Genomic DNA, 14,800 nt, shown 5'->3' on the forward strand with positions numbered 1-14,800 from the left:
TTCCATAGCTCCTAAGTGAAAGAGTCCCCATGGACAAGAAATAAATAAATAAATCTTAAACATATTTTCATTTAAAAGGTAGTAAATAACTTCTCACAAAATATGTGACTGTTCAATACACTGATGTACGTATGACAATTCTTAAGCTATTGTAGCTGTGCATGATCAAATAGAAAAATCATTACAAGGGCTACATTACTGCACTGAATTTGTACAGAAGTCAGATTGTCCTAATACTCACATAATTAATATCATTAGCAACATATCACATCAGCTGGTTCTACCAAGAAATGGAGCAGAAGGAGTTGGCCCTAATAACTCCTTGAAGCTCCTCTTAAATGGAACTGTATTACTAGCTAAACATTTAATTGCTGCTGGTAAGTTATTGAAAATGTTTGTTCCAGAATAACGCACACTTTTCTGGACCAAAGCAAGTGACTTCAAATCTTTGTGAAGATTATTCTTATTTCTGCTACTGATTCCATGAACTGAGCTGTTGGTTCAAAAATGAGATATATTGTTAATGACAAATTTCATTAAGGAATAAGTGCATTGGGAAGCAGTAGTTAAACACATGGTTCCTGAAACAGGTTTCTGCTTGATGTTCTTGAGTTCATACAACAATTAATTATTATTTGTGGAACATATTTTTAGATCCAGAAAACTTTGGCATAGTTTGATGATTTACCCCAAAAAATAATCCCATATGGAATGAAAGTACACATAGTATATTATTTTTATATCACCTATGTCTGACAAGATTCACATCAGAAATAGAGATTTGGTTAGGTGCTTTAACAGTTATGTGGTATGCTCTTCTGAGATGAATTTTTTGTCAAGTTCCAACCACAAAAATTTAACACTGTTATCTTCTATCTGTTTGTCATAATATTTTAAGTACACTCTTGTGAGAAAATTCTAAACTGAATTAGCATCTTTTTTCATAGGTTAATAACAAATAATTGGCTAGGAACCATTTATTAATGTCTGTAAAAATTTGACTAATCAATCTTTCTAAGACCATAATTGATTTGGTATTTATGCAATGTTTGTGTCATCTGCAAACAAAACAAACTTGTCATCTGATTATGTTACAGACGAAAGGTGCTTGATATAAACAAGAAAAAGTAAGGGCCCTTAGCTCAAACCTTGTGGAACACCACATGTAATTAGGTGACAGTTGGATAACGTCTGACATGCTTCTTTCCTAATGACACCCTATGTTTCCTGTCAGAGATATAGGATTTGAACCAATTTGCGGCATTTCCTGTTACATTGCAGTATTATAGTTTACTTAAAATGATATTGTAATTTTCACAGTCAAATGCTTTTGACAGATCACAAAGTATATATGAGTAGTCTGTAATTTACTGTCTATGGATTTAGTACATTCTCACTTATCAATATCAGACCTCTTTCGACTGTGACAATATATTTGTTGTTGTTAGATGGTTAAGAAGCTTACTGTATATTACCTGTTCTAAATTTTTTAGAATGCTGGCAAACTGAAACTGGGGAGAAATGTGTTTGTATTTTTTTACCTCTTTTCTTAAACAGAGGCTTAATTTCAGCGTATTTCAACCACACAGGAAATACTCCACTGACAAATGACTGGCTACACAGAAAAATTATGTTCCTAAACCAAGAAGCACACACTTTAATTAACTTTGTTGGTATTACCACAACCACTAGAATTTTTGATTTTAAAGATTTTATGGTGGACAGTACTTCTACTGACGTACTGAGTGGGATATTGACGTTACTGAAGTTATTTATATTGACTGGTCTGAGATATACCATGGCCGTATCTAACGAACCTGGCAACGCCATCCTCAGTACGGTAGCAGTCATGAATTGCTTGCTAAAGAGTTTTGTAACACTGCACGCATCTGTTACTCATTTACCATTTACTCTAATGCTATGTGCTCCTATTCATTTCTGCTTCTACCAGTTTCCTCCTATACTATGTCTCATAGTGTCTATTTTATTATCTGATGGACCGTAAGAAAATAATAGGCCTATATTTGATTCTCGATTTATACAGGATATACAACTTAATAATTTATTACTATATGTTTGTGAACTAGTTCATGATTCGATGACAAATTGCTGTGACAGATCGGTGGCTACACCAGCAACAGCAGTACTTTTGCTTGCCGGACGAAAGGAGCAACGCCGACTTTCGCGAGCTTCCGCAGTCACTTCAACCACGTGTCTGCTGGCGCGCCAAGCGGCAACCTTCGGAACTGGCAACGGGACAGCGGGAACGCTAGTTCAGATGAACAGCGCTCGCTGACCGGACAAGTCGCTGGAACATCTGTCAGTTTATGTTTTGTGCTAAACTGTCGCTTGAGTAAATCGTGCGTTCGTTTTCACATAAATCCATAAGAGAACGAAGTTGCTTTCCAGAATAGTACGTGTCATCGTGCGCCGTCTCTATTACTCCTCAACCAGTTGTTTTTCAGTGATTTTTGCTAGAGTGAGTATTAATTTACTATTCTTTTTTCTGCCAATACATGACGAAAATTATTGCTTTTTACTTTAAAGATTGGAACTTTATGTTTTCCCTCTTTTCGTGTTTCGTCATCTTTGATGTACTTCAGTCACCCACAAGATGCGACCGACAAAACTGTTGACGAGTATGACAGCCAAGTTTCCGGTACTTTTGAGGGAAGCTTTTTTGCTAACGTGATACTGTCCTTTTCTGTTCAACTGCCACAACGTTACCCCCTTTACTTCGAGTCTATTTCTAATAGTGATATTTGCGCACTGTCTTGTTGGCAGCTTTGTTGCTGTTGTCGCTTAAATAAAAAGGCCTTCTTTCGGTAACAGCCTTACCTTTATGTTTCACAGTTTTAGTGGAATAACAAAAGAAAAAAAGCGTCAAATTATTGTGATCTGTGATCTATTTGGAGCGCAATGTTTGCGTGCTTATCATTGTTGAGCAGATTTCGAAGAGCAGCGAGAAGTGCAGAAACCCTTCAACATCTTTCTAAAAGGGAAGTGCTTGGATATATACGTACAGGAATAAGTACCTATAAGCCGAAACGAAAGTTAAACAACACTGCGACTGTTCGTCGTTTGAAATTGTAGTTCGTCAACTAACGGGAGACACCCCCCTGACGTTTGAAATTTTAGTGGCTTTGCTACTTCTTGTTACCATGACAACTGAAGAATAGAACAGATTAATATGTTTCATTTACTGCTCTTGTTTAAAACTTTTGTTGGAGGATACTACGGAGTCATTATGAAGTGCACCCATTTCTTGCTTGTCGAGGAAACCTACCTGTGTGGTCTAGCACTGTTAGATTTTTCACACCAGGCCTTAAAATATGTATTTCGTAGTAATTTAGCTACAATAAACGCGCTAACTTCAATTAATTTTTTTCAACATTTTATTGACTGTTTGCTGCAGCTTCATTTTAAGTCAGTCCTGCATGGGGCTACTCCGTAGATTGTGTTGTAAGTATCCCCCTACAAACAAGATATGTACTTCCACGGAAGACTGCTGAGATAAATGATTCTTTGGACTATTCCTAGTGACGCAATATTGAGCTTTAGATGTGGACCGCAAATCTAGGATAAGGGACATTACCTGTCAAGTGTGAAACTTTTTGTGGGTATTAAATTGTACCTGAATATTTTCTCGACTCCGTGATGCGCCTCCACCAAAACACCAACTGGTTACTTTACGTATAACTTTTTCCACAGGTCGACGATCCTATGTGGTCACTTCTTATAATGACTAATATAAGAAGCGTGGGTATCGTTGTTCACTGACGGAAACCTTGTTTTCGCAGAGTAATCAAGGTACTAGATGTAGATGCTGCTGCAGTATACCTTTTTTAATCTGAGAAAGGGGGTGGGGGGAGAATTGCCATTTTTAGGAGCGATGTTTTCCGTACTCATCGTTCATACATGGTTTGTACTCTAGCTTTTGGTCCGGTTGACAAAAAACCATAAACAGCTGACTTGCACGTATTTCAATGCTGACTAGCTGTGCCTCTGACGGGCAATCAGTTACTCACTTGGGAGTTGACGAGCTCTTTAGATGACATAGTGCATATGCACTATGTGACCTGGTCATAGTGGGGCAAAATTCTGCCCAAAATATTAGGAAACTAATGAATACAGTTGGTGATTCGTCGTTGACAGATGTGTGTCTCATGTGCTTTAGAACAACAACTTGGCTTTCGATCTGAATCCTTTACTTCTCGTACGTCGATGGGTGGGGAATTTGATTTTCTCCCGACTGGCGAACCTATGTCGTTAACGATGGCAACATCACGTACAACTGCGTCCATAAAACAACAATGCACGTCACATTCACGTACGATTATAAGTCCGCTTACGACGGTACTCGGACACATGTCTATGGTTACCGGCGAAACATGCTGGTACATACTGACAGACGTGTAGGCAGACGGAGTAGGCCTGTTTCTAGAATAAATTGTACAGGTCCTGTCTAAAGGTATTGTCTATTAATCTGTACAGACTTGCACTGTAAAATACAGAAATCTTTTGAAGGGCCGTTGGAACGCAACCTAGTAATCAACAAGTTAGTTTTGTAGTAGCCTATACTGATGCGATCACCCCACTACATTATTGCTTACTGCGGTCGCCACGATTCCGCACGAAGTATGTGATTTCATTGAACACATGCCATGCGGTATCGGTCGAAAGCAATAAGCTAGCCAATTCAGTCGTTACGTTCATTTGTGCTCTCCGTAGCACTAGAAACAGAACTCCAATAGAAAGAGAACTTGTCTAAAAAAATTTCCGAAACACTAATTATATGTATGTAATCCATATAAAATGTGTGTGTGTGTGTGTGTGTGTGTGTGTGTGTGTGTGTGTGTGTGTGTGTTCCACGGCTCGACCACTGAACCAATTTCAGCCCAAACTTCGAAAAACATCCCTGTCTGGCAACAATCGTTGTGAGGGGTAAGAGCCAACTACCTGTCATAGTTTAGGAGATTGACTTCATAAATAATGAGACGCGTGAAAAACTGCCGCTTCATGCATGACGTTTAAATTTATTACCTCTGTTGTACTAACTCTGTTCGCAACAAATTTCGCATATAGTATCCACATATACCGCTAAATGCACATACAAATTATATCACGGTACCACACACAGTTTAGGAGATATGACCTCACGAACACGTAGACGCGTGCAAAACTTACTTCTTTGATACCACCTCTTTTCGCAAGACATTTTGCAAAAAGTATCCACACACGCTGCTGAGAGCACTTACAAAATTACGTCGTTATATCACACATATATCAGGCGATATGACGTAATAAACACTGAGATGCATGAAAAAATACTGCATCGTGCATAAAGTGCTAATACATTTATTCTTTACTACCAAGGCACTGCTACAGTCGAGTCAACACAAGGAAATCCCTAACATCTGGCAGCGTTTTTGACAGCTTTCAGCTTGGAAGAGAAAACGGCTGTGGGCGAAAACAGTAGCCGTCTACAGAGCTATGAAGAGGTGTTGCCAGAGACGTTTACAAAATCGCGTTGTAGAGACGCGAAGCAGTTGCGCCCAGCGTACAGAAACTGTAAGTTTCTAATACAAAATTGGCAAAATGAATACCCGGGCAATGCCGGGTTTGTCGCCTAGTGTAATGACAAATCGTGCGGCTGTAAGTCTTTAACTGGACGCCACTTAGGCCATTTACTTATAGGGGTGGGAAATACCGACCGGTTAAAACCGATAATGGTATTTTGATTCAGAATAACCGGTATTTTTCGGCATTTGTTTGTTCTCTGTTGTACAAGGTGTTTTTTTTTATTTTTACTAATAACCCACTAAAACAACCGAAATATCAATTACTCATAGCAGCAGAGCTAAAATTCTTCAATTTTTAAATAAGCCTTTTTTTTAAAAAAAGGAGTAATTTTTAATTGTAAAATATTGCGTTATTAAAGAAAAGGGGAAAATAGATCAATACTATTGTAACAACACCGTCAATAGAAAGGAGCAACAAACGCATTGTGGAAGAACTGATACAGCATTGCTGAGACAATGATGTCCCTGTTGCCGTTAGTCGTGGCTTTCGGTAAGCGTTTACGTGTGTTAGCCTTGCTCCCGCCTGATCGTCGGACATCAATTCTATTGCAGACCGGCACCAACCCTAGTCTGAAAATATTTTTTCGAAGTGACGTAGCCAAGAAGCACAATGCTTCATTTGCTTTCAGAAATTAAAGGTTTATCTGCCATATCTATGAAATAATAAAATACGAAGACAATAATGGTAACAGCAATAAATTAAAAACTTACCAATTCATTCACAGTATACAATAAAAATGAAAGTAACTGATTTGCTGCCCGTGTCTACGTAATATCCCTTTATGTTTACCTGCTTGTAGCCATTGAAAACAAATTAACACGAGAAAGTGTTTACCCTTTAGCAGTGACTATTGGTTGGTTCAAATGGCTCTGAGCACTATGTGACTTAACTTCTGAGGTCATCAGTCGCCTAGAACTTAGAACTAATTAAACCTAACTAACCTAAGGACATAACACACATCCATGCCCGAGGCAGGATTCGAACCTGCAGCAGTGACTATTCGTTATGCCCAAGTAGTGGTATGATTCCCGATCACAACAGTTTTTAGCAGAGTTTCAAAAAATTGGAATCAGTAGGAGGATACCGGTGACGTTTTTATAGTATTCAACCACTCGTGACTTTTCGAGAAAAGCAGTGAACGGTGGACGGACTACGTTTTCTTTCATTTGCCTCCTTGATTTAATGTTTTATTTCTATGTAGCTTGAAATTAAGGGAGTCAAAATTTTTTCAATCTATGTTCGATTGTCTCGCGGTTCTAGGCGCTCAGTCCGGAACCGCGCGACTGCTACGGTCGCAGGTTCGAACCCTGCCTCGGGCATGGATGTGTGTGATGTCCTTAGGTTAGTTAGGTTTAAGTAGTTCTAAGTTCTAGGGGACTGATGACCACAGATGTTAAGTCCCATAGTGCTCAGAGCCATTTGAACCATTTTTATGTTCGATTTTTACCTTTTTTTGCGGGAATAGTAGGAATAAGAAACTGAAAATCGATTATTTCAGAAACTGATTATTTTGAGCGGTTTTAAGAGATAGGTTAAACTGGCGTGGAACAAAGCCGATATAACCGAAACCGGGTTGTTTAAGTAATAACAGCCATCCTTACTTGCGTGTCCCTGGTCTACCCCTTTCACCCAGGTGGGGAAGAGGACCTGTAGTTTGACTTGGAATCGTAGCAACGTGTCGTTCCTAGTGAATCCTCATATCACTGAGGTTCGAAGGCTAGGCACGCTCTTCACCACCAGATCACCACGCCCGACCTAATACTACATGAAAGTGGAGCACGATAAACATGGAACTGTGGTCCCCCCGTAGTCACTGAATCGCTAGGTTGCGCAGGTGTATGCCACTCGACTCATTTTCGGAAAGATGGCTGTTCAGATTCCTTTCCGGTCATTGAGATTTTATTTTGCGTTATTTCCGTAAAACAGAGAAAGGCAAATACCGGAATCGTTCCTTTGAAAACGGCGCGGTCGTTTTCCGTTCCCATCTTTCCGCAGTCCAAACATGTGCTCCCTTTCTGATAACCTGATCGTCGATGGTACGCTGTACCCTGCGTTTGTTCTTTTTCTTCCTTCTGATCTCGCTCTAGCGATGCTCATTTAGGCTGTTTCCCCTACACCATAACTAGGAGTAGCCGGCACTGCATTTAAGGTCTTGCCATAGCCATATGATAATAAGAGAATGCGGCGTACAAAATTTGGAGCAGTCATAAAAATAAATGCATAGCTCAGGGACTTCGTAGCAGGGTAATATGAAGCGCATATCTTCTTCGCCTTCAGGATTTTGTTTTCTATAAACAAATTTTTTTTAGAAAGAAGGGAAAAACCGAAGGCACAGTATTTTACTAGGCACGATCCTATGGAAGATGGTACGCCGTTGATTTCCCCTGTCCTTTGCTTTGACTCACCCAGTCAGTTTCAGCGTGCACTCTGAATTACGGTGCAACTTCGCATTTTTCGCGAATCGTTTCACGGCAGAATTAGTGTGAAAGTAGACCTGGAAACTCAGTTAAAATAGAACTAAAATGTATGATTAAAACTATAAAAAGAGAACATACAAATTTTTATCATATAACTGATAAATTAATTTATGAATTTAGGGTAAATAAGGACAACAACTGGATGCTCAGGAAAAGAAATAGACAGGTGAGTAAAACTGGCTGGGAGTGCTTCCGATGTGTCCAGGACTGAGTTTGCAGTCAGAGTAACTTACAACCAGGTTCCGATTTATGGCAATGAGACGACTACTATTAATACGAAAACTATTCAGAAACAGAGAATTGCTAAACGAGTGTAGGAGATGTAAATGTTAGGAAATACTGGGAGACATACAAAAACAAATGGATCAGGGAATAAACTGGGGTGCAAGGCATGATTATGATTGAAACGAAATGTAGCTAGGCGAATGCATAGCAGATAAACGAAGAAAGTTCTTTGATGGATTCCGTGCTCGACGGCACCATGGAACGAGGCTAGATGACATGATAAAATACCCAGGAGCAACGCACATTGCTATAGTTGAATGCGTGGAGGCAAGTGGCTGCTGCTGCTGCTGCTGCTGCTGCTGCTGATGATGATGATGATGTGCCGTTACCGACACAGACTCATTTCGAAAAAGTCAAGTGAAGAGTGAAAATGGGAAAGTTGTAAGTGCCAAATCTGACATCTGGCAGGTGAATGGAAAAATCCGACAAATACGAATAGGACTCACTCTCTGAAGGTTCCATACAAACTTAATAATGTATACATATAATAATAATAATTATAAATTCTTGTGGCTCAGTGGCCCGATACAAGTCTTTCTAGTTGATGACTCTTCGGCGATTTGCGCATTCCTAACCTACCCCAGCGATACAACTGGGGAAAGGGAAACTACAGTTTAGCGTGGAATCATAACCACGTGTTGCTTCTGGCGACTCCTCACATCGCTGAGAGGTAAACGGCATGTTACGAGGGGTGTTTGAAAAGTCTGTGCAAAAATAAAAGCTACTTACGTGTTTGGGGTAAACCTTCTTTATTTTTCGACATAGTCTCCTTTTAGATTTATACACTTCGTCCAACGCTGTTCTAATTTGTTGATCTCTTCCGAATAATAGGAATTGTCCAAGTCTGCAAAATAGCTATTAGTTGCTGCAATGACCTCCTCATTTGAATAAAATCTTTGTCCCGCTAGCCATTTCTTCAAATTGGGGAACAAATAGTAGTCCGAGGGAGCCAAGTCTGGAGAAAAGGGGGGATGTGAAACGAGCTGGAATCATATTTCCATTAATTCTGCGACCACAATTGCTGAGGTGTGTGCTGGTGCATTGTCGTGATGAAAAAGGACTTTTTGCGGTCCAATCGCCGGCGTTTTTCTTGCAGCTCGGTTTTCAAACGCTCCAATAACGATGAATAATATGCACCTGTAATAGTTTTACCCTTTTCCAGATAGTCGATGAGGATTATCCGTTGCGAATACCAAATGACAGTCGCCATAACCTTTCCGGCCGAAGGAATGGTCTTCGCCTTTTTTGGTGCAGATTCTCCCTTGATGACCCATTGTTTAGATTGTTGTTTGGTCTCAGGAGTATAGTAATGTATCCATGTTTCATACACAGTGACGAAACGATACTTAAAGTCCTGCGGATTCCTTCTGAACGGCTGCAAACCATCCTTGCAGCACTTCACGCGATTCCGTTTTTCGTCAAGCGTGAGCAATCGTGGAACCCATCTTGCGGATAGCTTTCTCATGTCCAAATGTTTATGCAAAATATTATGACCCGTTCATTCGAGATTCCCACAGCACTAGCATTCTCACACACTTTAACTCTTCTGTCATCCATCACTATATCATGGATTTTATCAATAATTTCTGGAGTCGTAACCTCTACAGGGCGTCCAGAAAGTTGTACCCATATGGCCTCTTCGAAAATTTTTAAACCACTTATAAACTGTTCTAATCGAAGGTGCAGTCACCGTAATGTTTATCAAGCTTATCTTTAGTCTCCTGAATCGTTTTGCCCTTCATAATGTTTAATCACTACACGAAATTCTTTTTCGTCCATTTTTCGACAATCACTCGACTTCCTTGATTCATACGAATGCCAAACACAAAGAAATAGACCAATATGGCTGAAACTTGGTGTGCGTTCTTTCAAAAGATGCTACTAACTAAACATGACTTCGATACGCGCTGTTGGTGCCATCTCTTGGACTTTGCACGGATTTTTCAAACGCCGCTCGTAAAACGAAGACTGAGAAATCCGTGTTCCGATCGGGATTCGATCCCGCGACCCTCTCGGTATCCAGGCACACGCTTTACTGCTAGACCCTCCAGGCCCGACGTCTATATAAACAGTTCATGTATAGGTTCTGATGAGTGAGTTTGCGAGTATCAAAATGTGTGACATATGTGGCTGTGTCTTTTGATTGCATTCACTTAGGAACTTAAATAATTTACACCGCCAACGGACTGTAGACCTTCGTATTTGACATAAATTTCAACCTGATACTTTCACTGGTTGTTGGGAAAAGGAGGTCTGAACCATCCGACAAACATACGGACAACAAATGACAACAAATATTTTTTACATGATTTAATTATAAATTCACAATTTTCGGATTTTTCTTTTATTTGTACTGTAAAGTCTTACTTCTAGTCAAGTTTCTTGATTTTAGGTCAACCGGAAATACGCAATAGGTCTTGCTGACTGAGTTTGCGAACATCGAAATACGTGAGATAAATGGCCGTATCTTTTGACTGCATTGGTTTAGAAGCTTACATTTATTACAGCATCAAGGGATGATTGATATTAGCAGGTGACATAAATTTCAAGTTGATACCTTCACCTGTTCTGAGAAAAAGTAGTCTTAACAGTCGAACAGACAGAACAAAGTGGTCGTATAAGGGTTCAGCTTTTACTAAAACAATATGTCTCTGTTTGTATCCAAAAAATTGAGAAAGTGTTCTGATACCACAGAATTACGCTGCTCACCACACAACCGCAAAAAATAATGAGACAGCTTGTAAAATAAATACTTTATTGAGAACGTTCTAAGCGCCATACAACGAAACTGACTGGTTCTATTGCCAACAAGAATGTCCTTACGAGATGATTGTTTCAAACAATAGAACAGCAACCAGTAAGTGTTAATTATGCTGTTTATTTACGGAAACAGCACAGTTACCGATTTTGAACCGACAGGTTTATCTCCAGACTGATGTTAACGTACATCGTACATTTGTTGTGTATATTGGCTGTTGGCTATTTTTTTCAACTACTACTGTAAACAAAAACAAATGCAATACAAACACGAGCAGCCGTCTACAGGTAAACTTGTCGGTTCGAAACCGGCAGCGGCGCTATTTTGTGTAAATGAACAGTTATATGTACAGTAACTGGTTGTTATTTTCTTCTTTACAGGAATAAACTTATATTTTGTGCACAACTACGGACTCAGAACTGTCAGTTTTATACAAAACATCAGGAAGAAGGTGTTTGTTCCAAGTGCTGTTAATAATGAGGACCTATGTTTTATTTGTGAGAGTACAAGTGCGGAAACAGTGCATTAGATTTTTAAGCAGTAGAACTCTAGTCAACCAAAATTACTTCTCATATCTTTTAAATTTTGGACCTACAGAAGGAAGCAGAGATTGCCACAAAGACTTTGCGCCATTCACTCACGCATATTTCAAAGACCTTCTCCATGGTATGGTACCAGGATCCAGTACAACGACATGCTACAGAATACTGAGAACACAACACCGAAAACGCGTTATGTGAAAATATGGCACTTAGAACTTTTTCCACTTCCATTTTTCTAATGTTCTTTTTCTGATATCCTGGATCAGCAGTACAGAATTTGTTAACCGGTATTTGACTGATGGTTGTTTCGTATTTATTTTGTCTGACGGCTTGTTACGTTATATGGTGTTCGTGATTTTTCAAATTTAGCAATATTAGGCTGCACTGGTTATGAAGAGAGTTGCACGAGGTAGACCAGCATGGAATATTCCGTGGAACTAGTCTTCGGAGTGCAGACGACAACAGCAGGCCACAGACTTGGTCTTGGGCACACTGCACTAAAAGCCAATTCAGCGTGTCTAACCAATACGAAGAATTTTTAACGGCTCTGAACTTCCGTTTCAGCTGTGTACGCTAGGGATTACCACTACATTTTCATTTTCGCTGGAAAGTAGTGAAAGGGCCTGCGCTCCGATATGTAAAAGGAGCTGCGACCCGATATGTCGTATTTCTATCTTACTGAGATCCCTCTCAGAACCAAATAATGTAGTATGACGTCAGACACAAAAATCTATATGAGATTCTGTAGTTCTCACGCAGCACGTTCGCGTAACTGAAAATTACTTTCTCTCTAAGGAATTCAACCATAATATGCGGCATATTACGCTGTTGATAAAATATACCCGGTTCATCAGCGATTAACTATGTCATCAAACAAAGTTCCTGCTCGTCATCGTTAAGACGAGCAGGAAACTTGAAACACTCCTTCCAGACAATGCTTTAACACGGCTTATAAACAGAGAACATTCTCGTCCGTAAATGTCTGCAAGAAAGCCCACATTCACGTATATTGCGATATGTTCTATTGTTTAAAAAACCGCAAACTGCGCATGAGAGATCACGACTCTTCGAATCTCCTTAGCGTGTTCATTGAGTATTTGCTTCTCACAATCGACAACTAATTATTATGGACGATTCACTCCGTTTTTTGTTGGCATAAATATAAAACTAAACTCCACCCTGAATAGGCCATAAAGGCCCAAGGGTACCGACTGGTCGCCGTGTCAACCTCAGCTCATAGGCATCATCACTGGATGCAGATATGGAGGGGCATGTGCTCAGCACACCGCTCTCCCGGCCGTATGTCAGTTTTCGTGACCGGAGCCGCTACTTCTCAATCAAGTAGCTCCTCAGTTTGCCTCACAAGGGCTGAGTGCACCCCGCTTGCCAACAGCGCTCGGCAGACCGGATGGTCACCCATCCAAGTGATAGCCCAGCCCGACAGCGCTTAACTTCGGTGATCTGACTGGAACCGGTGTTACCACTTCGGCAAGGCCGTTTGCTTGTTGGCATAAATACTACATATTTTTCTGTTAGTGACCCAATCTATACAATTTTTATATTATTAGTAATTTTATTATTACTTTAGCTAATGAAGCATTGTGAAGTTAGCTGTAATACTTTAAATACGAAAAGAACTTTCTACAAATTTATCAAGCGTTTTCTTTTGTTTTATTTATGTCTCTCGAAATTAGTGGTAGACATAGCTCAGGGCTTTCAGCATACCTCTTTCGTTTGACTTTACTTTTGGCGCGTTAAAGTTATTGGTGAATTGCTTGCAGCCAGACGAAGAGTTACAAGGAAATCTTAAAAGGTGACAAATATATTTCCATACCTTTTTAGCCGTGAAGATAAACACATCAACTTCCCATTATTTTTATTGCAGTGCTATGTTGCTCGTTTGGTTCCATAATAGAAATTTTTGATGAACAGCTTGTGTTAAGAGTATTTATGAGGTCTGGTAAGAAATAACCGAGTAAAAATGTATATAAAATTGAGACTTTTCCGTTGCTCATGTGTTAGACTGAACGAATTGCCAACTGAAACTTAATGCAACTGTCGATGGAAATAGGCGTCGCCTATACAAGATTTAACAGATCAGTTATCTGAACTATTGCCTGTATAAATCAAGTTTATTGAGAGGTATGCCAAAGCTTATTTACGGAATATTTCTCGTAAAACATTTACACGTTCAAATCGTTAATTCATAAGGAATATCCACGAGTACAATGTTTTTCCTATTTTAACAAAAATATGTTTGATACGGAATTTGTTTATGGAGAGAGTCATAAAAATGCTACAAGACAAAAGAACTAAAAGCGGGACTTGAGTAGTTGCTGTCCAACTCATCTTCGTCGAGCAGTCAACAGACTGTGCGAGGCTAAAAATGTGAATTGTTTCGAACACCTGCAATCAACAGAAGTCTATGAAAGATTTGACCTTCGAAGGAAGCCGCACACAACACGCTAATGCGATCTGTTCTAAAGTAGTGGTGCAATGTTTTCGGTCCTCATCTACGAATTCTGATGGAATTCGATCAGGTTACTCAGGAATGCTCTGTTGGAATCGTAACAGATAGGTGTAGCCCATTCGAAAATGTAACGGAGATGTTCAGGTACCTGATATAGGAATCGATAGAAGAAAGCGACGCTGTTCTAACTAAACCTTGATCTGTATATTTAGGAGATCGAGTTTCGAGTTACATGTCGCAACAACTGCATTAGCTCTGTTGTGTATCTTGTATAGGGACCGTGAGTATAAGATATGCATCTGTATCTATACTTTGTGACGCAGGGCACTTTGCGTACCGCTCATGTTTTCTCCCTTTCCTGCTCCCGTGCCGAGTAGTGTGCGAGAAGAACTTAAACCTCCGTTTTAAGAGAGCGAACCTCTCTCATTTTACCTTCACGGTCTTCGAGTAAGATGTACGTAGGACACAATACATTGTTTACATTGTTCGATTATTCTAGGAACGAACACACTCAGAATATTAACAAGAAAACAGTCCGCGATGCTCTCTCATCTCGCCTACTGTTGGAGATGGATAAACATCAGATCAGAGAAGTAAGAGAACATGCGGAGATATAATTTAGTCAGTTTAGCCTCGCACCATGCACAAATAAAATTAGGAAGGATGCTACTAATATTGATAAGAA

At 39.7% G+C, this 14,800-nt stretch overlaps 1 protein-coding gene across 2 annotated transcripts in view; it reads left to right on the plus strand.

Annotated features, from left to right (window-relative positions):
- The first annotated feature begins 2,267 nt into the window (after positions 1–2,267).
- LOC126181380 (uncharacterized) overlaps positions 2,268–14,800 on the plus strand; it is a 673,106-nt gene continuing 660,573 nt past the window's right edge. For both annotated transcript variants that reach the window (XM_049924766.1, XM_049924767.1), the window contains exon 1: positions 2,268–2,479. The gene's annotated coding sequence lies outside the window, so the exon portion shown is untranslated. The remainder of the gene's footprint in view (positions 2,480–14,800) is intronic.

The sequence above is a fragment of the Schistocerca cancellata genome, chromosome 1, assembly GCF_023864275.1.
Source record: "Schistocerca cancellata isolate TAMUIC-IGC-003103 chromosome 1, iqSchCanc2.1, whole genome shotgun sequence".
Taxonomy (NCBI): domain Eukaryota; kingdom Metazoa; phylum Arthropoda; class Insecta; order Orthoptera; family Acrididae; genus Schistocerca; species Schistocerca cancellata.